This window comes from Paramisgurnus dabryanus, chromosome 11, assembly GCF_030506205.2.
Source record: "Paramisgurnus dabryanus chromosome 11, PD_genome_1.1, whole genome shotgun sequence".
NCBI classification, from domain to species: Eukaryota; Metazoa; Chordata; class Actinopteri; order Cypriniformes; family Cobitidae; genus Paramisgurnus; species Paramisgurnus dabryanus.
In genome coordinates, this window is record NC_133347.1 from 37,988,456 (window position 1) to 38,014,410 (window position 25,955).

The 25,955-nt window shown below is 37.0% G+C and overlaps 2 long non-coding RNA genes across 3 annotated transcripts; one reads left to right on the top strand and one right to left on the bottom strand.

The window, feature by feature from the left end:
• Positions 1-8,137: 8,137 nt before the first annotated feature.
• LOC135718099 (uncharacterized) lies at positions 8,138-10,981 on the bottom strand. 2 transcript variants are annotated; one of them, XR_010520544.2, is made up of 5 exons: positions 10,816-10,981; positions 9,625-9,723; positions 9,333-9,458; positions 8,513-8,567; positions 8,138-8,277 (listed from the first exon to the last, which is right to left on the bottom strand). It is a non-coding gene; the product is annotated as an uncharacterized lncRNA (long non-coding RNA). The 2 variants fall into 2 exon arrangements; XR_010520545.1 differs by lacking the exon at positions 10,816-10,981 and adding an exon at positions 10,210-10,340.
• On the top strand, positions 8,166-9,480 carry LOC135718100 (uncharacterized). The gene is made up of 4 exons (XR_010520547.1): positions 8,166-8,294; positions 8,504-8,603; positions 9,165-9,227; positions 9,346-9,480. It is a non-coding gene; the product is annotated as an uncharacterized lncRNA (long non-coding RNA).
• Positions 10,982-25,955: the final 14,974 nt, after the last annotated feature.

Below are 25,955 nucleotides of genomic sequence, written 5' to 3' on the forward strand. Positions count from 1 at the left end.
GCCGCTAAGAAGGTAAGGCACACACTCCTTTAATATTACAGACTTCGCAGACAACAGTGTTTACAGTACTCACGTCTCTGTGGTCTTTGTCCACTCGCTCGATGTTCGGCTCACCTACCGACTTCCACTTGGTGGGGCCGCTAAGAAGGCAAAGCACACACTCCTTTAATATTAAAGACTTCTCAGACAATAGTGTTTACAGTACTCACTTTGAAAATCGTTTTATATTAAAGAGAATAGTGGAGCTCACACCAAAACTATAACGATACAGATACAATGAACGACATCATTGGGATCACTTTCTGAGCGATTTTTCCCACCTGATGAAGGATAAACCATTGATAGCATTAAAATCTATTTAAACTTCAAGTGCACGAGCACTTAACATGACAGTGAAGCTCATTGCTGAGGTCTATAACACAAGATTACCTGCAGTTGCTGTGAAAATTGACTACGTAATGCTTTTTAATCTATTACATTAACTAACTGTTATGCCAAAAGGTAAGAGATTACACAAACTATTAGATTCACTAAGGTAAGAGATTTCACAAACTATTAGATTCACTGTTTAGAGTTACGCGAAACGCAGCGTGTTGAGGACATCTGCAAAAGTTTTTATTACAAGCAATATTAAAGGCAAGTGATTTGCGCGAGTGCCGTGAGCGAATTAGCATAAACGTATTGTTTGGTGATGTGGACGCTATATATATATATATATATGTGTGTGTGTGTATATATATATATATATATATATATATATATATATATATATATAGTTATATATAGTTATACATTATAGTTATCGTTATAATGTGACCAGCCTTCCGGGCTTGTATGTAGTATGCAGATACTGTATGAACGATATAGTTATAAATATCAGGATAAGTTACGGCTATTGTTTGCGAATAAGCCCTATAGTCGCTCCACAAGTAGTAAAAAAGAATAAGAATCCATAGTACAAGGTAGGGGTGGGCGATATGACCAAAATCTTCTATCACGATAGGATTAATTTTATATCATGATAACGATATGTATTAAGGTAGAGTTTTTTTTATAATTTAATAAAGTTTAAATCTTTAATACCATAGAAATGTTCATAATTCTCACAAAAAAACATATACAAGCATAGAAAGAAGATAAAAACAAACAAAACTTAAGCTCTCTGAAGATAAACAGTCACTGATATAAGAATGATAATGAATAATTATGCATGTATGTATAAGCCTATATATATTTTTATTTAAGGTAGAAAAGTGATATAATCAGGAGCAGTGAGAGATTTGACAGACAGGAGCAAAATTAGGTAACTTCCCCTTTAAGACCAAAGTCCGGATCCAATACAATGTTACACAGCGCTTTCTCTTTTAGCTGTTTATTTTCTCTTAAGACCTAACTGGTCGTGTTTATGAGGATGCTTGCAAAGACGGGAATTTTGACGCATATGTCCATTTAAGGCCAATAAAGCAGAAAAATGCTCACGAGCTTAATGAGCAGCGGTCGCGCGACTTGTCCGCTCCTGACACACAGAAAGAACGCACGCATACAGATCTGTTGTCTGTGTTTCAATGGCTTAATAACTTTTTTAAAACTGCAGTTTCAAAATACGTGTACAAACGTTACGTTTCGCGACCACATGCACAGGAGTGTGACGTGGGCGGGTAACCTCGATAGAAACGATAGTCCAAAATCTCTACCAGTTGACAAATTTCTACCGGTTAATTATGTCTACCAGTTTATCACCCACCCGTAGTACAAGCACACTGGAAACCCTTCTAAAGATAAAGACAAGAGTAGCTTGTCGCTATCAAACAAAGAATTTGGCAAAGCTCCTGAAGACAGAAAGCCTGATCTCTTTAAAGAATTAAAGATGAGTTTTAATTCATATTTACGTCATATACAAACAGTAAAACTTTTATCTCATCCTAAAATCCATGCCCTATATTATGTTTGTTTGAGGCAGCTGGCCTTGTCATAACAAGGGCGTGTTGAGCTTGAACCTGCTTACGTCACGAGTTATGTTTTGGACCCAACATCCAATAGGAAAATTCAACTGCAGTAGCCACCGTTCAACCTAAAGAGGGCAGCACTCAGACATTTTTACACCATATACTGTAGTATTGAAACACTTTATATCCAAATGTCAAAAAACTTACTAAAATCAATGAACAGCACTAATAAACAGTGTTGGGGCTAGTTACTCAAAAAAGTAATATATTACGTATTACATATTACTCTCAAAAATAGTAATGCCTTACTTTACTTTATTACTTCCTGGAGAAAGTAACTAGTTATATTACTAGTTATATTACTAGTTACATTTTTTTTCTGGACAAGAATGTTTATTTGGGCAAGCCACGGCCAAGAAAATGCTGGCTTCCTTACCCGCCACCGGACGTGGGGCACAGCGTTTGGAGAAACATTAAAGAGTGTGCACTTCACCGTCAAGTTATTTTCCTTCCGTTGAACATAATAAAATATGACTGAATCTCCACCCGTCGAAACTAGCTTTCTGTTGCTGGGAACCTTCCTCTGAAAAAGAGCTTGCTGTTGTTGACGCTTCCATTTACCCGATCTGTCTTTGAGTGTGCCGCTGCCGCTCTGTGCTGCTGGCTGCCGGGTGTCGACCAATCGGTGATGGTAAATGATACCTCGTGCCAAACCTAGACCAATCACTGTTCCATTAACGCCCTCCTCCCCTTCCCTTTTGTTCTCTGTGTTTTGTGCCTTGTGTGATGAAGGTGCTACTGGCGAATGTAACTTAAGTAACTAGCTCGGGAAAACTGTAATAATATTACCATTTTCAGACGGGTAATGCCTTACACTACTAGTTACTGAAAAAAGTAATATTATTACAGTAACTAGTTACTTTGTAACTAGTTACACCCAACACTGCTAATAAAGCATCATTCTTACAGCTCATTAACTAAAAAAGTTGGTTTAGGGTTTAGTTACTCTTTAACAAAGAGGTAAACGCAGCTGTATTAAGCACAATATATGGCCTGCATTTTTTTTGTTTTTTAAAAACAATTAATGAAATAAGCTTGTGCAAAATGAAACTAATGAAAGATAGCGCTGTACACTGTTTAAGCAGTAACAACATAAACAAGTGGCTTTCGTGGAAAACATGTAACTTCTGCTAAACTCCACTAAGAATAAATAACAACGAAGTTATTTTAAAGTAGTTTATATATATATAAAAAGCAAAATAAACAACACGTAGATTACCTAGGAAACCAAAACAGTCTTTTTTTTTACAAGGCATTTGTTTAAGAGTTCAGTTTCAGCAACTAGTCAGACCATTAAACAAACAAAAACTGGAAGTTCCAACCAGACGTGTAATCGAGTCACCGCACAAGTGTCCAATGAAACTGTCTATATAAAGAAGAAAATGATCTATATTTATAATTAATTTATTAACGCATTAAACATGTTTGGACTTAGTTTTAGTGTTTCTTTTTTTGTTTTCACAACACCCAGTGACTCTCACACCCTTCTAGGTTGGTCGTTATGCTATAGTGGGAGGAGCATCAGCTGAGGTGCGTGTTAGAAGGATGCTGGCCTGTACACTGACCAATAAGCTGGCGTCTCAGATGAACTGGGCAGGGAAAAAAGTTAAAGATGGGCAAAAACAAAAAATTGCGTTTAAAGACACTAGACCAGGGGTGTCCAATCCGGCCCGCGTGATGATTTATACAGTATTATTCAATATTAAATACATATTTTAAAAACCCTTTTAGGCGGGTGTCTAGTTCGTTTTTGATATGAGAGACTTGCGGAAAGCAGCAAAACGTGGAACATAGACTAAACACGGTGCCCAAAAATCTTGCCGTTTCATTGTTACCGCTCCGCTAAAGATCCACCGATTCTGGTAATCCACTTTGTGTTTTCCCGCCCGCTCCGCAGCATCTCTGTGTCCACTCTCTGCCTGGAGAGCGAAGACGACAGTTTCCGAAGTTCGTTGCATTAACAGGTAGATTCATTACATTATATCAGTTGTTAAACCGCAGAATTAGTAATTTGTAAGTATGTTTATGTATTTCTTCCGGTAATGATTTTATGTCAGTGTTCTAAAAGTGCTAACAACTTAGCAAGCAAACCACAACAAAATATCCACATTCTTATTAACTTTACAATGCTTGTCTAATCGATTTAATGTTCCCGATCAGATCTAAGTTAATATAAACACAAAATTTGCTGTTGTTGGCATACTTTGTAGACAAAAAATACAAAACACACCAATGCCTTCACAAAATAACGACAGAGAACGGAAAGAGAGGCTTTTAGCAGCAGTTCAACATTGCAAACATGGATTCAAAGCTCCATCAAGCCAGCAGGTAAATCATATTGAATATTTAGCAGATTGTCACACTTTAATTCTTATTATATTTCCCATTATAATCACTTGTCTAAGTTGATGCTAGTAATATAACACATAATATTTATAATACTTTATTAAAACCAAAATAATAGTACCACCCCCCATAGTGCCATTTTTGGTTTGGGCCACTGCCCCATCTAGCACTTTCTAAATGACTGTTCTCATTACAAATATATTCCAAAGAAAAGTGAATGGTTTATAAATAATTTTGGCATTAAGGCAAAAGAAGTTAAATTAAAGCTTTTCAACCTATAAGGCCAGTGGGTTTTGTTCAGATGTAAATTTGTGTGTAAAATATACAGTACGAGTGTGACCTTATGAAATGTAGTTTTCACAGAGCTGTGTGTTTCTCTGGTTTTCTTGCTAAACAAACTAATTAATTGGTTTGTTTAGTTAATTTTAACACAATTATCAGCACACTAAGGTTTAAAAAAATTATCCGGCCCGCACTTCATGGCGTTATTTACCATCTGGCCCTCAGCCTAAAATGAGTTTGACACCCCTGCACTAGACTAAAGATATGCATGTTTGGTAAGTTAAAAGTCTTTTATGGAGAAAAATAAAAGTAAAAAAATAAAATTTCATTTATAGCTATTTCTTAGAATATTTCCTGTCCCATTTATTGTTCAGAGTGGTATCTTGGAATTGGTGGAGTGAAAAATTGTTAACTTTCATGTTGTGTACTGGGTTATTCCTGTCAGTTTTTATGACCCTATTAGTTGTTAGTGTGTAATTTCAGAGTAATTTCAAACAGTATAGTGGTAATATTTGAGGGAATGTGTTGGCCTATTTAACGGTCCCGTTCTTTCTGTGTTTTTGAAGCTTTGATTGTGTTTTGTGGGATTTTAAGGTTATATGTTTGTAAATAGTTTACTTAGAAGTGTTTGTGTTTGTCTAAGAGAGTGGAAAGTTACTGAGAGGGAGCAGTTTGGGTGTGCAAAAGCTGCAAGGCCATGGTTTCGGTTGGATTAGCTTGGAATGTCTACAGCTTGTATTGGTCAAGATAAGAGCGAGGCCTGAGGGAGAAAAGCAAACAGACATCCATGTTATTAACCAATGTTTTAATATTTACAGGATAAAATATGCAATGTATTTCTTACTTAATCAGTATTAATCATTGAATAATTGATGTAATAAATATAAGATGTTGTCTTTGATAAATGTGTATTAACCAATGAAATAAAGGTTGCATACAGAATAACTTAATGGGGGCATGGCAGCTCAACCTTGAAGAACAGAATCTCCTGTGCTTGTTCTTTGTCTGTGTGTGTGTCCATTTTTGCCTACAGGCTAAAACTGGGTGTGGTAATGGAGTCAGGTGAACGAGAACAACCGATGTGGGTGGAGAATTCTAAGAAAAGATCGACGTCATATAATATATAAATAATTGTTAGAAAAGAGGCTGGGCATCTTCGCTTACCAGATGTGGTCATGAGAAGATCCAGCATGCTGTGAAACTTTTTCATATCTGATCAATAAATATTTGAACTTAGATATTTGTGTTTTGAGCCTTTCCTCTAAATTATGAACATGCAATGGACGCCTTAAAGTCCAACAGTTTACAGTGCGCAATATAACATGTGTTCATGTTTCACGTGTAAAATAAGGTCAAGTAAAACTGTTATAGTTGAAATAATAGTGTGTTTGAAGATTATGACCCAGATAGCATACGTACGTCGCGGAGATGTCTGCGCGATGTCTTCTTTTTCATCTGGAAGACGTATTATCGACCCAGCTGTTTGCAAGACACCCAGCAGATCTTTACAAGATGCATGTTATTTAGAACGATGGCGAGCCGCCGTTTCCCAGATCTTTACAAGATGTTAGAACGGCAAGCCGCTCTTTCACAGATCTTTAGAAGAGCTTTAAAAGATGCCGAGCCGCTCTTTTCCAGATGTTTAGAAGAGCTTTAAAAGATGCCGAGCCGCTCTTTCCCAGATCTTTAGAAGAGCTAAGAAAGACGGTAAGCCGCTCTTTCCCAGATGTTTGTAAGATTAAAAGATCCCTCATTAACAAATTGAATTGCCCTAAACTACAGCAAATTATTTCTACACACATCTACACATGCATGCTGTGTCGTCGATATTAAGTAATTAAAACACCATTTTCAATTGATCTTAAAACAGGCAGTTGTTGATTTTATAAAGCACATTTATTGAAATTAAACAATGAAAACTTTCATTCATTTATCTTTAAAGATGCATTTTACATGACAGTATGCGAAAACAACAACATATAAACATAACATATTTAAAATAATCAAAACCTTTCCGCGTCTGCTTTATTAATCTCCATTCTAAAATAAAACATTAAAAAAAAAAATACCAGGAAATAATCGTGAAAGGCTGCTCTTTCTTTATAGCTTTAATTAGGATCTAGAAGATAAAATTACCCGAAAGTGTTGTCATTGTTAAATAAATTACGGATGTGCGTCTTTGCATCAAGGTCGTGATTCTACATAACAACATCCGCTTGACCTCAATGCCAAGAAGAAGAAAGGCGTGTAACACATGCTTAAGGTATGTAGTAATAATGCATTTAAATAATAAACTGTTTGGTGTGGGATCATTTAAATAATACCTCGAGATTGGGTTGATAACAGTTAATCATGCTTTAATATTGATATTTCGCCCACCTGTCTGACGTTAATTTATTTTGATCGTTCATGTAACGGAGTCTTGTGTAAGATTCTAGAAAGATATAGTGGCTTACTTGATTAAAACGATCAGTATTATGGTTGATATTTGTATTGCACTTGTTAAAATTTGTTTTTGCCCCCATTTTTCATTTCATGAGCTGAACTTAAATATTTTCTATGTCCCCAAAAGGCCTATTTCTCTCAAATGTTATTCACAAATCTGTCTAAATCTGTGTTAGGGTTGCGTTTATAATTGTGGTTAGTTTGTGTGTAAGGCTCTGCCTGTGAAAACACATCTAAAGTCTTTTTTGTGATGTACTGTTTTCTACATAAAATCATCCTAAACAATGAAAAGAACATTTTGTAAAAATATCTTATCTTTAATATTGGCTGAGTAAGATTCTTTGTATAAACCCTCAGTCTGTTAATTTTGTCTCCAGCCTGTTAAGATCTTCAGCAGATGTTTGAGAAAAAAGTCATCATCCTCTTCGTCACACTTCATCCGTATTTGTGGGGAAACAAGCACCTGCTTCCCACAAGAGACTGGACCGCTGAAGTCAGGTGGTTAGTCTTTATTTGCATTCATCCTAGTACCGTCAAGACTGCCTTTTTGCAGCTGTAATAGCAAAGATAAATGAATTAGGAGTGTAGCTTTTAAAATGCTTTTACTATTAAATGCATTATTTTGATTTATTTAAACTTAAGAATCAAATAGGTGTGTAGTTTAGGTAAAATTCTTATAACTGCATTTGTCTGTTTTACAACAGACAAAAGACAACAGACCCGGAAGAGAAGACAATGCCGAATAAAGTCGTAATTTTTGGACCTAAATGTATTTTTGCTGCTTCAACAAATTCTAACTGACCCACTGATGTCACAAGAACTACTTTGATGATGTTTTTATTACCTTTCTGGACATGAACAGTATACCTTACATTCATTTTTAATGGAGGGTCAGCAAGCTCTCGGACTACATCTAAAATATCTAAATGGTTACTAAAATTGAGGTCAGATTTTTGAAAACGTGGTCATCCAAAGTTCTCGGTACAGAAAATCTGTTTTGTATGGATCAGAGTTAGACATGGTCATGTAATATATAACAATGTAATAGCAAGTGTTATGTTGTTTTTGAAAATGCTCTGAAAATGAAAAAAGCTTTGTTTATCCACTATGCTATCAAATGCTCTTTTACCTTGCATGTTAGGCGGATCAACATTCCATCCATCTGCATTAGGATCTACCTTAGAGACACTCACTGGAGCTGTAAATGGGAAGCAGGTAAGTTGCACAACAGGTTTCTTGTAGCATTCTTAGACTAGCTATTTTTATGTGATAACTTTAACATGATAGAAATTGTTAAACTACGTCTGTGGTCTATATTGTCTATATTATAGAGAAATTCTTACTCAAGAATCTGCATATTGCTGTAGATATGCAAAGTACTTATCTCGAAACAGTCGTAATATATTAATGTTTTTGTTTTGTAGGTCACTTACTTTGCATTCGTCCTTGGTGGTCACCCCAGGGTCTCTAGAGTGAAAATTACTCAATCTATGGATTAAACAGAAAATTTAGTTGTATGAAGTGGTATGTTGTCTTTAAATGCCATTAAAAATGTGTTTCTGTTTTCTGTCTCATATTAAGAAATCCTCTTTAACCTGCCCACTGGAACTGGGAATGGTTAGCTGCATTTTTTACATTTACAAATAAAAAAACAGAGTTAGATAAGTCCATACATACCATTCTCATCTCCGTGTGTGCTGTAACTCTTGTCTGACGCAGCCCCTGCTAGCTAAGCTTAGAACAAAAGACTGGTTTTGAATTTATACAAATCACAACACATAAATTGGAAAATGTCCACGTTACTTTGTCACTTATTGGAAGCAGTATGCTAGCTGGAGCCATTCACTTCCAGTCTTTGTGCTAAGCTAAGCTAGCTGGGGCTGCATCAGACAGAGTTACAGCACACACAGGGATGAGAAAGGTATGTATGGACTTATCTAACTCTGGGGGATACGGTGAATAAGCTAAATTCCCAAAATGTGGGTGTGTTCCTTTAAGGATTTAGGGGTATTTTGAAGTTAAATGAAGCCGTTTTACTTTTTAAACTGTCTCTTTTATAAGGACTTACTGAATTTCTTTTTGCAGCAATTTGGGACATTCTTCCAGTTGTCGGCAACTTTGTGAAAAAGGCTGGAAACTTAAATGCAGGTACTGTTTCATTCTTCTTTTTTTTACAGCTATGAAAAATAATGTGTTATTAATTGTACTGTCTATTAATTAATTATTTTATACAGTTTAACTGATTCTGCTTACCTGACTCATGCAGAATTCTGGCCTGGTGTTTGGTCTGTGCTGTCTTTGGCTCTTGCATCTCCATCATCCTGACCCTCTTTAGCAGCCTGTCCATGTATTTATTTGGAGGCCACCATGAGCACCCATCTGCATAATATGACTTTGTTACTCAGATGTCCATGCTCCTACAAATTCTACATTTTTTGTAAAGCTGCAACAAGTTGAAACCCTATAATTATTAACGTTTGATCTTGAAATATGCAATTCAAATACATGAATAAGTAACAAAAGCAGAAATATATTAAGACATTACCTTTTTGTTGCTTGTTTACTGATCTATCAATCCTTTTGCATTTTCATAATTGATCATCATAACTTGGTATACAGTGGATGTGTGGCTGCAGATAACTTTCTGAAGTCAATTTTAAAAGACAAAAGTTAATAAATGCTAAATTGGTCAAATATACATTGTTGTATTTTCACCATTTTGATGTTTAGGCATTTCATAACTTGAGGGTTAATTCACGTATACTGATGTTTCAAATCAAAGATTAATTTATTAATGACAGCTAATCATTTTATAAAGATTTTTATTACAATATTTATTTATATAATATCAATTTAATACATTTAATTCGTTACACCTACATTACTGAGCGCAAGGGAGTGCAGCCAACAAATACATTCAGGTGTGTTCGACTTAACACCGAGATGCGCAGACAGCACGTGGTATGACATCAAAGTACCGCGAGAGTTTGGGAAAGCCCCGGAAAAGGTTTGAACTCGCGGTACTTGATGTCACGATCGGTTTGCGTGTAGATCAGCATGAAGTAGAACACATCTGAAAGATGTATGGGCTGCCTGCACTCAACGTTGCGATAATTCAGTAGAGTCTAACCTCAATCGGTTTTTGCAGCTTCTGGGTGTCGTGTCGAACGATCGCAGAACGATATTTTGTTCTTTTCCAACTCGATTTTTAACTCCCTAAACTAGTAGGATGTTCCAACGGGTGAAGCAACAGTGCTGACGGCAGAGTTTCAGTGTCAATGTAAGTAAACCATTTTAACAGAAAATATGTTGTTATGCAGGCATGTAAGTTAGTCGATCTACAGAATGATCGTCGTATATTAATGTTCTATACGCGATTAATAGCTTATTAACGTTTATCAATGCAATGCTTTTCAGCCGCTGCAAAGTCCCGAAGCCACATTGTAACGTTAACTTCACATGTTACGCACTGGAGGGGATAAACCAGCCATTTTAATAGAGTTATTAAATGTCTCAAACCTTTCCCGCCCTTTAACGTTACGTTAAAATGGCCCTTATACGGATAACGTTACTGTCATTCAGACCTTTTCCTAGAAACCACTCAAAACCGTTAACGTTGTTCTATTGGAGTGGTTTGATAATTGTATTTATTAATTGTTTCAGTTATATTAGTTATATCTGTTCTTTAATTCGTATTTCTAACAATTAAAACCCAGGAATGACAAGCTATACTTACCAACATTTTGACGATCAAACTGACAGAAAAACTAACTTAAAGCCGACTATTAAACCAAAAACATACTATTACAAAGTGAAGAGGAACGTAATGTGTACAAAATGTATTATTTACAGGTTATTAATAATGTTATTTGCGACAAAAAAGTTGAGGGTACTCGAGCAAATAACGGTCTTCTGGTAAATATTGTGGTCACGTGATGGCCTCACGACATATAAGTCGTTTCCGGTCGTTTCTCAAACGCACAACTGCGTCCTTTTAAAATTATTTTTAATATTTTTTTAAATAATAAGAAATACAAGGGGGTACATTATACATATATAAAATAAAAATAAATAAGGCTCCGTCCTTGTCTTTTTTTTTTTTAAATAAGGCTCCGTCCTAGAAGGCTGCATGTCTCGGCTGCCACGTCATCAAGCATCGTCGAAGGACATCTCAATCTGCTTGTTTTCTATTTTGTTGTTTTAATTTAATTACAAAATGTTTAACGGTCCATGTTGTAAAGACAGTTGATACATGACTTTTATTCACTGTACTACATTATTAAATTTTTTTGGTGATGCATTGCTAATTTTCAACTTCTCTCTTTAAAGTTTTCATGCCATGATCACTGGGGCGGAAACCATTATGACGTTGCCTTGGACATCAAACTAAACCATCTCATTCTGGCTTTTTTCTAACATCGAAATCTCAGAAGGACAGGACTAATGCCTGACTAATGCAACCTTGCATTTGAGGAACACCCATAGAACGGTCAACTTACCCCATACTCTAACCTGAATGCAGGGATCATAAAACTTTATCTTTTACCTTAATTGTTAGATGGGTGTTGATACCAAACTTTTTTGTCTCGTCTACCCAGGAGAAAGTCATGGGTTCTGCTGCTGAGGTTGTCATAAAGCATGCTTTTTCCATTTGTTGCATTGGGCAATATTATCAAAAGATTCTGAAAGAAATAAGATAATTTTCAAAGCATTAACATGAATATGAAAGCATTAAGTCATTAATGACCATCTTTTATTATTGTTTATTTACAGTGTCTTTTATTCTGCTTACCTGACCCATGCAGAATTCTGGCTAGATGTTTGGTCCACCTGTTAGCTGGCTCTGGTGCTTGGTAGTCTTCTCAAACCTCTGAATCAAGGCTACCATGAGAGGCCTTCTGAAGACCATCATTACGCTTCAGATCCAGTTGTCTTTATTAGGAGGTAAATCTTTTTTAACTGCAGCATTGAGCGTTATGTGCGCTATTTATGCGCACTGAACGCCTTGCATTTTTGCCCTCTACTGCAACATGCCTTTTTGAAGGAGCGCTAAGAGCGGAAAAGCACCTGACGTCATTTGTGTCTTTCCATTGTCCAATTGAATATGGGGAGAGGCGGGCCTTCCGTTGTAGGGACCGATGTTTACAGTTATTTGAAACAATCGTACTTCAGTCACTTACTGTCTCCTGTGTGTTTATGCACCTCTCACCTTCGATCAAAGTCAGTGCAAGCGTCCTCTTTTTAAAGTTTCTGCTTGTATGACAGTTAACAGCAAAAGAGCGCTCACGCTTCAATATTTGATTGACAGGACAGCTGCCTCGGTGGTTGCCTAGCAATATAAAAAGCTGCGCTGCACTGCTTTTTATAAAGTGACCAAATCAAGGTGCACCTTGTGTTTCTACGTCTTTAGAACGCATTTGGTGTGATTGGCCCCCAACAAGGGTTTTTTCTGCTGCTTTTTATTTTTTCAGCTTTTGCCTTGATATTGTATTTTACATTGGTAAATGCCTATGGACATTGGCTACTAGCGTTCTGCATGTGTAAATCCACATCGATGCGAACAACGACGCAAACGTGTAAATGAAAAGTGGCGGATAGCCTACTGTGCAGAGGCATTGGGGTAGGTCTGACTAAATCAGCCTTAATGACAACTGCATCAGTCTTCAATGATGGTTTAACTTTTACACACATAAACACTCACTTTGTCTATCCAGACCTCAAGGTTAGAGTTCGAAAAGATTCAGATAGTTGTTTTTGTTCATTTTCTAAGTTTTTTGTTGATATTTTAGTCCTAATTGATTATGACAGATTTGTTACAGCATTATCTGTCAAAATGACAGGCAATAAGAAAGTTTAATTCAACCTCTGGTTGTAAAGCAGGTTTTGAACCAGTCTTCTTAAATTGTGTCACTAGCCTACCACAATCCCTGTGCACCAGCTATGGAAAGTGCAGACCAAACTTCTACCTCCACCTGTGAGTCTCTTCCCACATTTAGTAAAGTAATGAATGCGGTCTTACAAATGAAAGGTTTTTTAGGGTACATTATTTTAATTACCAAATGATTTCTCGGATGAATTGGATAAAAAGACAATATTTTATTTTTCATTTATGAAAACTGGTTGTTGCTGCATGAACTCAAGCACATTTATTTCAAACACATCAACGCAACGTCATTGCTATAAACCAATGCAGCTATTTTGGATAAAAGATAATGCGCCTCAGGTCACACAAATCAAACACGAAGAGTTGTTATACACAGTGTGTACAGTCAGTCATTCAGATTGGATATACACAAAAATCAGATTTAAACTGACAGTGTAAACATAGTCTATGAGATCAATTAGGGGTCAATAGATCTAGTTCAATCAACGCCCTCACCATGCTCTCCCAGCTTTAGGTGCTTAGACCTGTTTTTCTAATCAAACAATACAAGGACAGATGTTTCGGCGTTATTGCCTTCATGGCATGAAAGATTAAAATCTGCATTTAAACCCAAAGGGGATCTTTAAATAAAATTGCCTGTCATTTTATTGATTACAACCATAATACTGAATAACTTTAAAGGTCCCGTTTTAGCTTTGATTGTGTTTACAGTGCACAATATAACATGTGTTCATGTTTCACATGCGGTATTTTTCACACAATCTACTTATCTATATAATGCTTTCACTGTCCTAAAAACGGCTGATGTCTTCTTTGTCCTATGAAGTCCCTCCTTCAGAAATGCGTAATGAGTTCTGATTGTGTAGTTTGTTTAGTGTGTTGTGATTTGACAGCAGCTTAGCTTAGCCAGGGCGGAGTTTAGTCAAACACTCTTGCTTTGACGTCATTCAACCAGGAAGTAGAGGGCTGTAGTCCAATCCGGCCGTTCGCTGTATTGAAAGGGGAATTCTGTTAAAGATAATACATCGCCTGGCTGGCAGTGAACTTTAAGCTTTAACATTTACAGGTATTATTTATGTGATTACAGCAACATTACACACTAACTAAAGTTTGAAATATGGGATCAGGAAAAACGTGACCTTTAATGTTTAAGTATTGAGAAAAGAATTAATTCTTACTGTGGTGGAGATATTGAAAACTCTTACAAAGAGAGTCATTTTGGGTGTTTTATTTAAAGACCATGTCCCCTTTTAGCCTGACTACGTCAGACTTCGTGCTTCCGCTCAAGCAAAGTAGCAGAGAATGATATTACTAGGCTGGTCCCCTTTGGGTTTAAATGAAGATTTTGATCTTTCATGTTTTTAATATTTTGGTTTTTCTTTGGGTGCAATTTTTATAAATGAAATACTTTGTCTGATGTGATGATGTTCCCATTGTGTTCTGTTGTTACAGATGGGACTGAACTGGAGTCTGTGAACTAATGCTGTGTTCGAGACAACTTGGATGTTGGATATTATTGACCTCAAACCCGTAACAAGTTGGTGGCTAGCCTTTCACAGCCTTACATGAACCGCAAACAAACTTTAAACTATTTTTACAGCACATAATATTTATGAACATGAATGTTAAATTATCCAGTAACCGTTTTCTGCCATAATTGGCAAAAGAGCACAAACAACTTCTGGCTCATTATGTGGTAAACACGCAAATGTGATATGTGATTGACTGGAATGCATTGAGGTCGGAGGTAGGATATTTAATGACATAACATCAGAAATCTGAGTTGTCTGGAACACTGCACAATATTTCACATAATTGTCACCACCTGATTATCCTCCCATGTTTTTAACACAACCATTGATTGGTCACACGGATGAAGGCAGCAAGCAGAGACATTTGTCCTTTGTATCTCTCAAAAAAAAGAAAAAAGAAAGAAATCTATATTTAATGTAAAAAGACACTTACAGTAGACTGTGTTAGATAACTGTGCTCTTGGAAGTCAGCTTAAGTCAACAAATGGTAATGTTTATGAAAAGTTCATTTTTGTCACAGTTGCAAACTAACCACCACACAGAATATGAAGAATAGCCAGAACTGTGGTATTAAGCTAGCCCTAAAATGTTGTGAGAATCTTGATGTTTTGGACACAGGTGTGTAGTATCTGTTATATATTGACGGTTGACAGGTTTGTTTGCATGTAATTGCATTATTATTAATTTGGGGTTGATAGTCCAATGTTGATTTGAGAGATTTTTTTTTCTTGTTAGATCCTTTCTCTTTTTAATGCAGAACTTAAGGATGAAGCACCCTGATCTACTAAGATGCACAGATTCAACTCTGGCCCAGCATCATCCCCACACCTCATCTGCCATCAGTTTAATTTAATGTCTGTCAATTGCAAATGCTATTTATTTCAGTTATATTACAACTTAATGTTAACTTTAATTGAGACTAGTATTGAGTAAAGCTGGGGTTTCCAAACTTTTAATTTCAAAACCTATTAGACAAGTGTAATCTATTCTAGACCCACTAAAATATTTTTATATATACATTTTTTTAATGGGGTAAAACACATTTGTTCTCTTTCAGTGGAGTCATTTTATTTTCATAATATTTCAAAATGTAAAGCAGTGGTTCTTAACGTTATTCCTCGAGGCCCTTTGCTCTGCACATTTTGTATGTCTCTTTTATCTGACAGACTCAGTTCAGTTCATTGAGAGCTCTTCTAATGAGCTGATGATTTGAATCAGGTGTGTTAAATAAGAGAGACATACAAAATGTGCAGGGCTGTGGGCCTCGAGGAATAACGTTAAGAACCACTGATGTGAAGTAAATATAAGTTTATTTGCAATACCAAATATTTTATGGTATATTCTTTTAAAACCATTGTCATTGTTAATTATTAATTTGGCCAAACTGTTGTTGCATCATTACGGTGTGCAACACACCTTAACCTACTGTGTGACCGACAAGTGGGTCCTCCTGACCCACAGTTTAAAATCCCCTGGTGTACTGAATGTTGTATTGTAATTAAAGTCGCATCTAAGTCTTGTGTAACAGTCTCCATTATTTAATGCTTTAATTTTTAGGTTTATTATAAATTCATTCATTTTTAAAGAATTCCTTCTTTATGTAGAACATGCAAAGTCTAAAATGTAAAGTGTCATGATCAGCTCTGGGTCTTGTGCAGTGATTAAATGAACAGGTGGTAAATGTCATAGCTTTGCAGTATATTGGGTAGGCTCTGGATGTAATGAACATTCAGCACATTTCATAAATTTAATTTGGTAAACAAACTTGTCAGAACAATTCATGCTGTGATGCTGGATAATACCTGGTCATATTAATACATGTATAATGTGTTTCGACATTGTATAAGGTTTCTTCATCTATACAGACATCTGTTAGTGAACGGTGCAGAGACTGCTGTCCATTATTGGTTACAGTATATTTGTTAAAATGTTGCCAGTGAGATTATTTTCGTGCACAAGGTACTTTCTTTGAGTACCTTTACGTGTTTTATTCTGCACTTAAAGCATAAACGCAATTTAAATGCAGGAGTCCCCTCGTCCTTACTGCCAAATATGCAAGTGAAACTGGACTAAACGCATACAGTATACATACGGGTATGATTTCATGTTTCTATATTACACGTGATACGAGGTAGGGTATATAAAAATAATATTTTATGAATGCTAAATAAATGCCAAACTCTAAAAAAACTGGCAAATTATATGCAGCTGATGTTTTTTTTTTATCTTTTGTTTGTGTTCAATACAATTAAACAAGAAATAAGTGTAAACAATGAGTTGAGCATTGAGGTCAGCTGATTCGTCTGCGTTTGCTCGGATTCAAGATCTCCAGAAGATGCATGCAGCTCGTAAAAATTTTGAATGTTTCAAGACATTGCCAAGACGTCTTGCAGAGATATTGCAGACGTCTTACTTTTCAATGTTCGCACCCGATCTACAGAAGATGAAGCGATATTTAGCAGACGTCTCCGCGAAGTACGTGTGCTATCTGGGGAAAAGTCCTTAGGACATGGTACCTCAGGACAGATCAAAGTCCACCTGCCTCCCCTAGCTTTGCCGAGCAAATTCAGTTGATGGTGAGTCTAAGGTTAGTCCTGACAGCATCGAGGGGAAAAATCAGTCAACGTATTTACAGAGTGTGCGTAATGACGCACTTAAATTTACTTTACTTTACAGAACCGTATCCACATGTGATTATCCTGAGCCCCAGACACCTTTCCCCTGGCTGACCTGGCAGCACAGAGCACATGCACGCGTGCACACACTCAAAAGCGAAATGTCTCTGTATTGGATAAGAACACACTATCTTATAAATATTAATGAGATACTGACAGTTATGATGTACTACAGTAATTTGCCACATGCCCACGTCACAGCCATGACATTTACACGATATGGAGTTTAAACCCGGAAGACAAAATTATCACAAAAAAGCTAAAAATGAACTAGTTTTTCATACTGTTTAAATTAACATATACTAACATTGTCTTCTATGATCTGCAACACAACTAACTTTGTCAACATTTTAAAAAAGTGTTGGTAAGTGTTTTATGACGCTTTAAAGCAGGAAGTAGAGCGTTATAGTCCAAACCGGCCGTTCACTGTAGGCTTTGAAAGGCGAATTCTGTTAAAGAAAATATATCGCTTGACAGTGAACTTTGAGCTTTTTCATTTTACAGGTATAATTTATGTTATTATAGCAACATTTCACACTATCTAGGGTTTAAAAAATGGGATCAGAAAGAACGTGACCTTTAAACTAGGGATGCACTGATACCACTTTTTCCATCTCCCATCCGATTCCGATACCCGAATTCTGAGTATAGGCCAATACCGATACCTGCCGATCTGATACTATTGTATTTTTCTTGAACAATTTAAATTACACACACACAATGTTAAATGTGTATAGTGCTTTCTGCTACATCTAGTATATTTTTAAATGTAAAAAAACAATCATTTTAAATGATTTACAGGTTACAAGAACATTAGTAATTATTAACCATGGCAGTGTTTAGGAGAACATATAATAGGTATGTTTGATCAAATAAGTATGCTAAATATAGATTCCTTAATTGCGCAAAAATGTCACAGTACAAAAGCTTTAGTGTGCAGATGGTTATTTTGGGAATTATGCGCTTGACCAGACATTTTTAGCACATCCCAGGTGCAGAATTGATGCACCTAAATCATATTGAGTGCGCCTAAATCATACTCTGCTTCCTGGGCGCAGCATTGATGCACTTGAAGCATCATCACATGGGAATCCTCGCTCCGCAATGGAAAGTAAAGTTCATAACTGTTAAAACACAAAGAAAATAGATACATCGTGTGATCAGTACATAGTAAATTGTAGCCATCCAATGGCTTACCGAGATTACACAAAATCAGAGCTTTAAAATTGCCTATAGTTATTGTGTGTGTGCATGTGTGAATGACGCGTTTCATCCGTCTGCTTCACCAGTGGCTTAACCCAGTTACAAGTTGCCGTGAACTTAAATATCTTTGAATGTGCGTTTGTTCCTTCACATGAAGCTATTGAGTATATTAAGACGACTTTGATTATAGTGCATAAAAACGTTCATGGTGCTTTTATAATATGTTGTCCTTTTAATAGCTTGTCAGTACCAACCAAGGGTAACACACAGTATCGGAATTTGATCATTCCGATTTATTAGTCAAAATCAATGTCTATTCATAAATATGTCCTCATCAAATGACCTCTGCCAATGATCTCACTTTTCTTTGTAAGCTTAGAATTTCTTCTCTTTATTTACATTGAACGGGTAAGTCCAAAAAAGCTTCCATGTTGTTCCGCCATATCGAGGGTATGCACATGACGTCACCTTCGGCAAAAGTGACTGCGGTTACGCCCACTGAGTGGCAAAAGACAAAGCGGCAGAATTTGCTTACAGTGAAAATCAGCAAAAACAATTGGGAAAAAGCTGTTGTGCAATTTGGAGCTATCGTTTTACGGACTGCCAGCACAGATGGGAGAAGTAAATAGATTGTTCATGCCAATGTCCACGTGAATTTGCTAGGGTCACTATCAAGTCCAACAAAAAATTTTTTTTGCTAATAATTGTCAATTTTACTGCCATTTTGTGTCCGCCGCTAGAATAGCCAGCCATTTTGCTAAATGTTTTGCCACTCAACAGGGCGGGCTCCGATGTGGTCACGTGTAAAAGTGACATCAATGCATACTCTATTGAAAAACTATAATAGCAGAGAGGGACAAAAAAACACTAGCCTTCCGCAACACGTTTCCACAATGCGTTTTCGTTCAGAACACGTGAACCAACTGAAATGGCAAGGAGATCAGTGAGTAGATAACAGCTACCGTAGTTGCAACACGTATTTGGAAAAGCGAGGCACTAGAGAGCAGAATCTTGCACGGGTCCATTTTTGGAGATCTGCTCGTGCCCATACCCCGCAAAGTTCTGCACCAGATCCTACCCGTCACCAATGATATTATCAAAAGTTAATCCGCACCCACGCATAACCGTTAATATTTTTCCCGTTACCTGACCCGCACAGGCATAAATCACACATGCTAAAATCACTTCAATTAAAGTGTTTTACTTTTTTATCTCGTACCTCTCTCAACATCACAACATCGTCATAAATGGGCTAATGAAACAGGCTAAAGTGCGCTATGTTCTGCGCCAGTCAAGTAGCCTACCATCGGCACCTAAATAGGTTATGGAACCTGATAACTATACACAAATACACCTATTAATGAAAAAAAGAACAAGAAAAAATACAACCCACCTACACAACCCCTGCTGTGCTCCTACAAGTCTCGTCTCGAAATGCTTTCTAAGAGAAGACGTTCCCAGCTTCTGGCTATCAACGGCAAAACTTTATGCTACGCTCCTGCAACGCTCGCTCCAACTAGGCTACAAAAGTATCAACAAAAGTCGCAGCGGTGGTGACGTGATGGGTCAAATGTCATATGTTGTGTGTGTAATGGTAATTTAGACATACAAATATTGCACATTTTCATTTGCGCTACTACCCGCCCGCACTGAGTTAATTATCTGCCCTCATCACCGCCTGTGAATTTTAGGAATGTCACAATACACACGTTGTAGACACTTTATTGCGGGTATCCGCGGGTACCCGTTGCAGGACTCTGCTAGAGAGCATCATTCGTTTGAATGAGTGACAACTGTAGTCACTGCAGGCTTGCTGTGTAAACGTCTAGGGCTGTGCTGGTTGTCATAATCACTGCACCCACTGTGGGATTCGGATGTGAAAAGCGCTGCACAATAAACTTAACTAAAATAAAACATGATGTATAGCTTTAGCCTACAGAAATGCTTCCTGCTTTAATGTTGCGAGTTCCTGTTCAGCCATTTCATGCTGTTTTGTTTGTAATAGTTAATTCTTCAGAATTCATATTGCTTATCTTATAGATGATGTTTTGCTTTACCTGTCGCTGTTCTCTGTGCTTGTGTGTTCCCTCACACGCGTCCTCCGTCAAAAAGCGTGAGCGTCTACTGTAGTCTATTAAAAATTAATATGACGTTGATTTTGTAAAAGCCATAAACGCACCGCAATCAAATGTGCTGCTAAATTTGCTCTGAATGCACAGGAAAAATACACTGCAGTGGTGGATCTGCTGTTCTACCTTAGCTTTCCTGATTTTGTGAATGACCTTTAAATATACTTTTAAAGCTCTGCTGACTTGTGCACCACAGGGCAGACGCTAAAACAAAGTACAGCATGCTGTACCTATGTTGTTTGCTGTGTTACAGTACACTTTATTTTTCATATTAATTTGCACTTGTCAATTTGCACAGTTCTACTATTTGCTACTGATAGATGCTAAATGACATTTCGTTGCTGTGTACCTGTACTATGCTATGACAATAAGGTTCTGTCTGTCTGTCTGTCTGCTCAATTTTAAGTGTCATGGCATGACTGCAAAGGCTGTGAATACTTACCAGTGAGCATCGATGATCCCTTAGAAATCACATAAGTTCTCCAATCAAAAAAAATCACGCGAGCCAACTTAAAATGCGATGTAACTTTTATAAAGACAAACAAAGGTTTTAGTTTTTAAATAAACACACATTGCTAGAGAGGATGGGACCACAATCTACTTAATATTTAAATGTAATATTCCTCCAAATTTATGCAGGGATTTGTAAGAGAATACTTAAAACGCGTTTTTCACAATACACTTTAACACGTGTTTAAAAATGTAATCACAGAGATGTTGGTTTTGCCGGTTGTTGATGAATAACAGCTGTGAATTATCAAAATGCGCTTAAGCATCCACGTCACAGGGAGAATAAGCCTACGTTCATACTGCAGTCTGAAACGACCCAATTCTGATTTTTTTGCCCCTATGCGACCTGTATCTGATCTTTTCATGACAGTCTGAACGACACAGATTCGATCCTTTCAAATGTGACCCAGGCCACTTGGGTATGTGGTCCTGAATCCGATACGTATCCGATCTTTTGAAATGCGACCTTCGTCTGAACGGCCAGGCCACATGGATCCGACCCGTACGTCACTGATACGCTACAAACGTCATAATTCTGCATTGAAGTAGGCAAGAACGATAAGATAAACAACAACCATGGCCGACGTTGCTAACACTGCTCCACATCATTACATTTTGGCCGTATGGGTGCACACGTTATATGATTTCACATATAACAGCTTTCCCCCAATATATTAATATATAGCATATTATTATAATGCTGCGAATAATATGTGAAGTAGCAGCTTTCAATAAATATTTTTAAAATGCGTTTATAAATCCAACAACCCCTGTGACCGGTCTACACGTCCATAAGAGGTTTCTATGTTTATAAACCATTGCCTCTTTGTTTCTACATTTAAAAGACAAAGCTGGCAATTCTGGCTATACTTTCGTTCTTTTAATAATTTCTTTATTTTATTTATAAATCACTCTGGGTTATCTGATTTATCTATTTGGCTTGTGTTTTGTTTCCGTGCACTTGAGGCATTTTGCACATTTGTTCTGCACTTTGTTACTTCTGACCTTATTTTATAAAAAAAAATTGTATTTATAATAAACGTAAATTCTGATCTAATTTAAGTCTGTAAATTTTGGATTGCTTTTCGTTGTATCGATGTTCCGCTATTGCGTGCTGGCCATGCTTGCGCATGCAATTTAGCCGAACGGGCTAGGTGCTCTGCGTCTCATATTTAGGAGTTCATCAAACTAAACATTAAAAAAAACGGATGTTTTTCGACGGGTATAAGTTTTTAAAATGTATTTAAAACAGACTGGTTATTTTGTCAAAAGTTAAACTACAAAGCCGTTTCTTTAAATTTCGGTGCTGAAACGGAAAATATCTGCACCAAACCTATATGCCTGACACGACTGTCTTTCTTGTTATTTAATATTAAGTTCGATGTTCACTTTCAAATGATAGCAAAGAGATTCCTGAAATAAATAATATCATCAGGTCTTTCTGTATCTAAAGTGAATACAGAGATGATCAAAGTCAAAGCAAGGAAGCAGGTATTTCTATGCTAAATAATAACGCGAAGTGTCTATAAAATCATTAATTTCAGTGTTTTTCTTGTTATAAATTAACGTTTAATGAATTGTATATAAAGCTTAGTTTTTATCATTTACAGTAACAAACACAAATTATTTGTCATTTCTCATTTGTCATTTTTTTTGGTCATGACTGCTTTGACGCGCTAAATCTCCAAATTAAATAAAAACACTGAATTGTAGCCGGAGTTTCCAAGGCAGGATCCCCATTGTTATTTTTTTAGGTGTAGTTGTCAAAATGTTTTTTGTGTGATGTTCTGTAGATCGTGGCTTTAAAATGTTATGAGGAATAATTAAACAAATGTTACCTTACATTTTACATAAAAAAACAGAAGATTGTAATTGTGCTGGCTCCGTTGGGAAAATAACTTTAATATTGCAAAAAGAGCTCCACTGTTGACTACACCGTTGTTGACATCCATGTTTAACGTTAGCTTACAAGTGACGTCCTTGACCGTTGAGTACTCTTATGCGCATGCGGGTCACTTCTGGGTCATTTCACGTTCACACAGGAGATCACAAAAGATCGCATTTTATTGGAAATGTGAACGGCCTTGCAAAAAAATCTAATAAAAAAAAAAAATCGGAATTGAGTATTAAGCCCTGCAGTATGAACGTAGCCTAAGTGAACAGTGTCCCAATCTGAAGTGAGCTAGGTAGGGATGGGACGGTTAGAAATTTTCATATCATGATTATAGTGACCAAAGTTATCACGGTTATCAATATTATCATGGTTTTCTTAAATTGAGATGGAAATGTTCAAAAAGAACTGATACACACACTGAAAACATTTTAACAAGTTTTATTTTTGAAAATCAGTAAGCAACAAATACAATTAGCAGCTATATGCACTTTCTTTTAAGCATAAACATTAAATCAGGGGTGTCCAGCCTTTTTTGTGTGGCAATCTACTTTTAAAATGATAAAGCCAACAAGACCTACCTGCTAAAAAACATTTTTTCACAAAACATTGATACATTTTTTAATAACACTTTAAATGTGTGTAAGGAGGACTATCTCTACGTTGAATTTAGGGCTGTCACCATTACTCCATTCTTTTTGAGGAGTTAAAAAAAATCCTTGAGTACATGCCGAGTACTCCTTATAGCGGAATAGCGGAGATGCGGTTTTGATGAAATAAACTAGAAAATGACAACAATAACAGAAGCATCTCTCTCTCTTTCTCTCTCTCTCTCTCTCTCGTTCAGTCGGTCGGTCGATCGATCGTGCGCACATACACCGTGCGTGTGGATCAACTCCTGCAAGAATGTGTATCCAAATTTCGGAAGTCAGACGACTCAGCTGCAGCAGGCAGGCATAAGATTTATAAAAACACACTTGAGAAGAAATGCGCAGCAACGCAAAAAGACTTGTTTCTAAGACCATAATGCCAATATGGCGCTTTGTTTTCAGAAGCTCGTGGAGGCGTGGAGCAGCATACACAGTTATTAACTTATGTGCAATCTACCGTCATTGCATTTGCGAGCGACTGGTTGTATTGGACACCCCTGCATTAAATGAACATTAACATGGAGCCCTGAGATGTATGAACCTGTTTTAATGAACAGTACCTTAAATAAGAACATCAAATGCACACATAAGCAATGCATTACAACACACTGCACCTGTTACTGCCTTCCGCCACGCCTTCTCGCACAAAAACTAATGTTGCATGCGAGCTAGGGGTGGGCAAAAAAATCGATTCTTAGATGAATCGCGATTCGGACGTGGGCGGATTCTGAATCGATTCACAAATGTCAAGAATCGATTCTTAAATGTTAGTTTACAAAATAACGTCACGTTATCAGAACCAAAAGGCGGAACTCAACTGGGGGAGCAGTGATGCACACGGACAACTTAAGAGAGCGCGCCTTGCAAGAGCGCCTAGCCGAGCTTACAATAGCAGAAGAGAAAGAACACTTTAAATGCTTGTAGGACTATACTGCATATATCTCTACATTGAATTTAGGGCTGTCACCATTACTCTATTCTTTTTGAGGAGTTTTAAAAAAAATCCTTGAGTACATGTCGAGTACTCCTTAAAATAGCGGAGATGCGGTTTAGTGAAACAAAACAGTATCAGAAGCATACAAATCAGCGCTACGCTGCCTCTCTCTCCCTCTCGTTTGCTCGCTCACACACACCGTGCGTGTGAATCAGCAACTGCGTGAGGCAAGAATGCGCATCCATGTGAATTTTGGAAGTTAAAGACGACTGAGCTGCAGTGGCATGGCAAAACACATTTGAGAAGAAAGGCGCAGCAACTCAAAAAGACCTGCATGTTTCACAATTACTCCAAAAGACCATAATGACAATTTTGCGCGTGGAGCAGCAGTTGTGCGATCTACCGGCATTGCCTTTGCGATCGACGTATTGTACACCCCTGCCCTAAACCATCCGCAGACTGTTTAGATATAACATGAATATACTTCTGTAAAAATATGCACATAGTTTGTTATTCAGTCGCTGGGTGCGCTGCATTATATAAATACAGTAATACTGCCAATCACTGTGTATAATGATGATGATGATTAGACGCTTAACGTTCGTGGAAGTTAATGCCGGTTAACATATAGAATTAATATGTCACGTTAAATTAATATTTTTACTGGTTTTAATGTCTTACAACAGAAACAGGACATGTATGTATATAAGAATGACATTATTTATCCCTAGTTGCATTAAAGTACAGTATATGACAGTTCAGAGACTAGCAAAAGCGCCAACATTAACCTGGCTTTGAAAGCAAATGCGACGTAATGACGTCACAGATATGCAAATTAGTACGTCAAGAATCGATTCTGAATCGAATCGGGACCCTAAGAATCGATTCTGAATCGATTCATGAGGGTCCAAGCGATTCCCACCCCTAATGCGAGCGCCTGCGTCAAGCTGATTCTGGATGGACAGGATTTACCGGGAGTTTTCAAAATCACGGTAATCAAACACGGTTGTAATGATAATTACATTTTAAACGATAATACTAACCGTCAGTACATTTTATCATGGTTAATCGTGAAACCGGTAATCGTCCCATCCCTAGAGCTAGGGTCCTTATCAGTGCCCAAACCTGCATACACGATATACTGATTCACCACCTAAAAGCTAGGGAACGAATTGAGATGCAGGGTTATGTGCATGTGATTTTTTAAAATCACTAGTCCATAAACTTGCAAAAATTTCAAACAAACTTATTTCATGTTGTCATTTGGAATAAGGCTGTAACATAATAAAATGGGGGAAAAGTAAAGCACTGTGTGACTATGCATTGTATAACTTAGGGCATTTTTACACCTGGTAACTTCATGTGCTTTCTCTGATCGGATATCTGATGTTCCATTTACATTAGGCCACATAATTTAATTTTGTCTTGGCAAACGGATATTAATCCAATCTTCTGCTCTCGCGGAAAA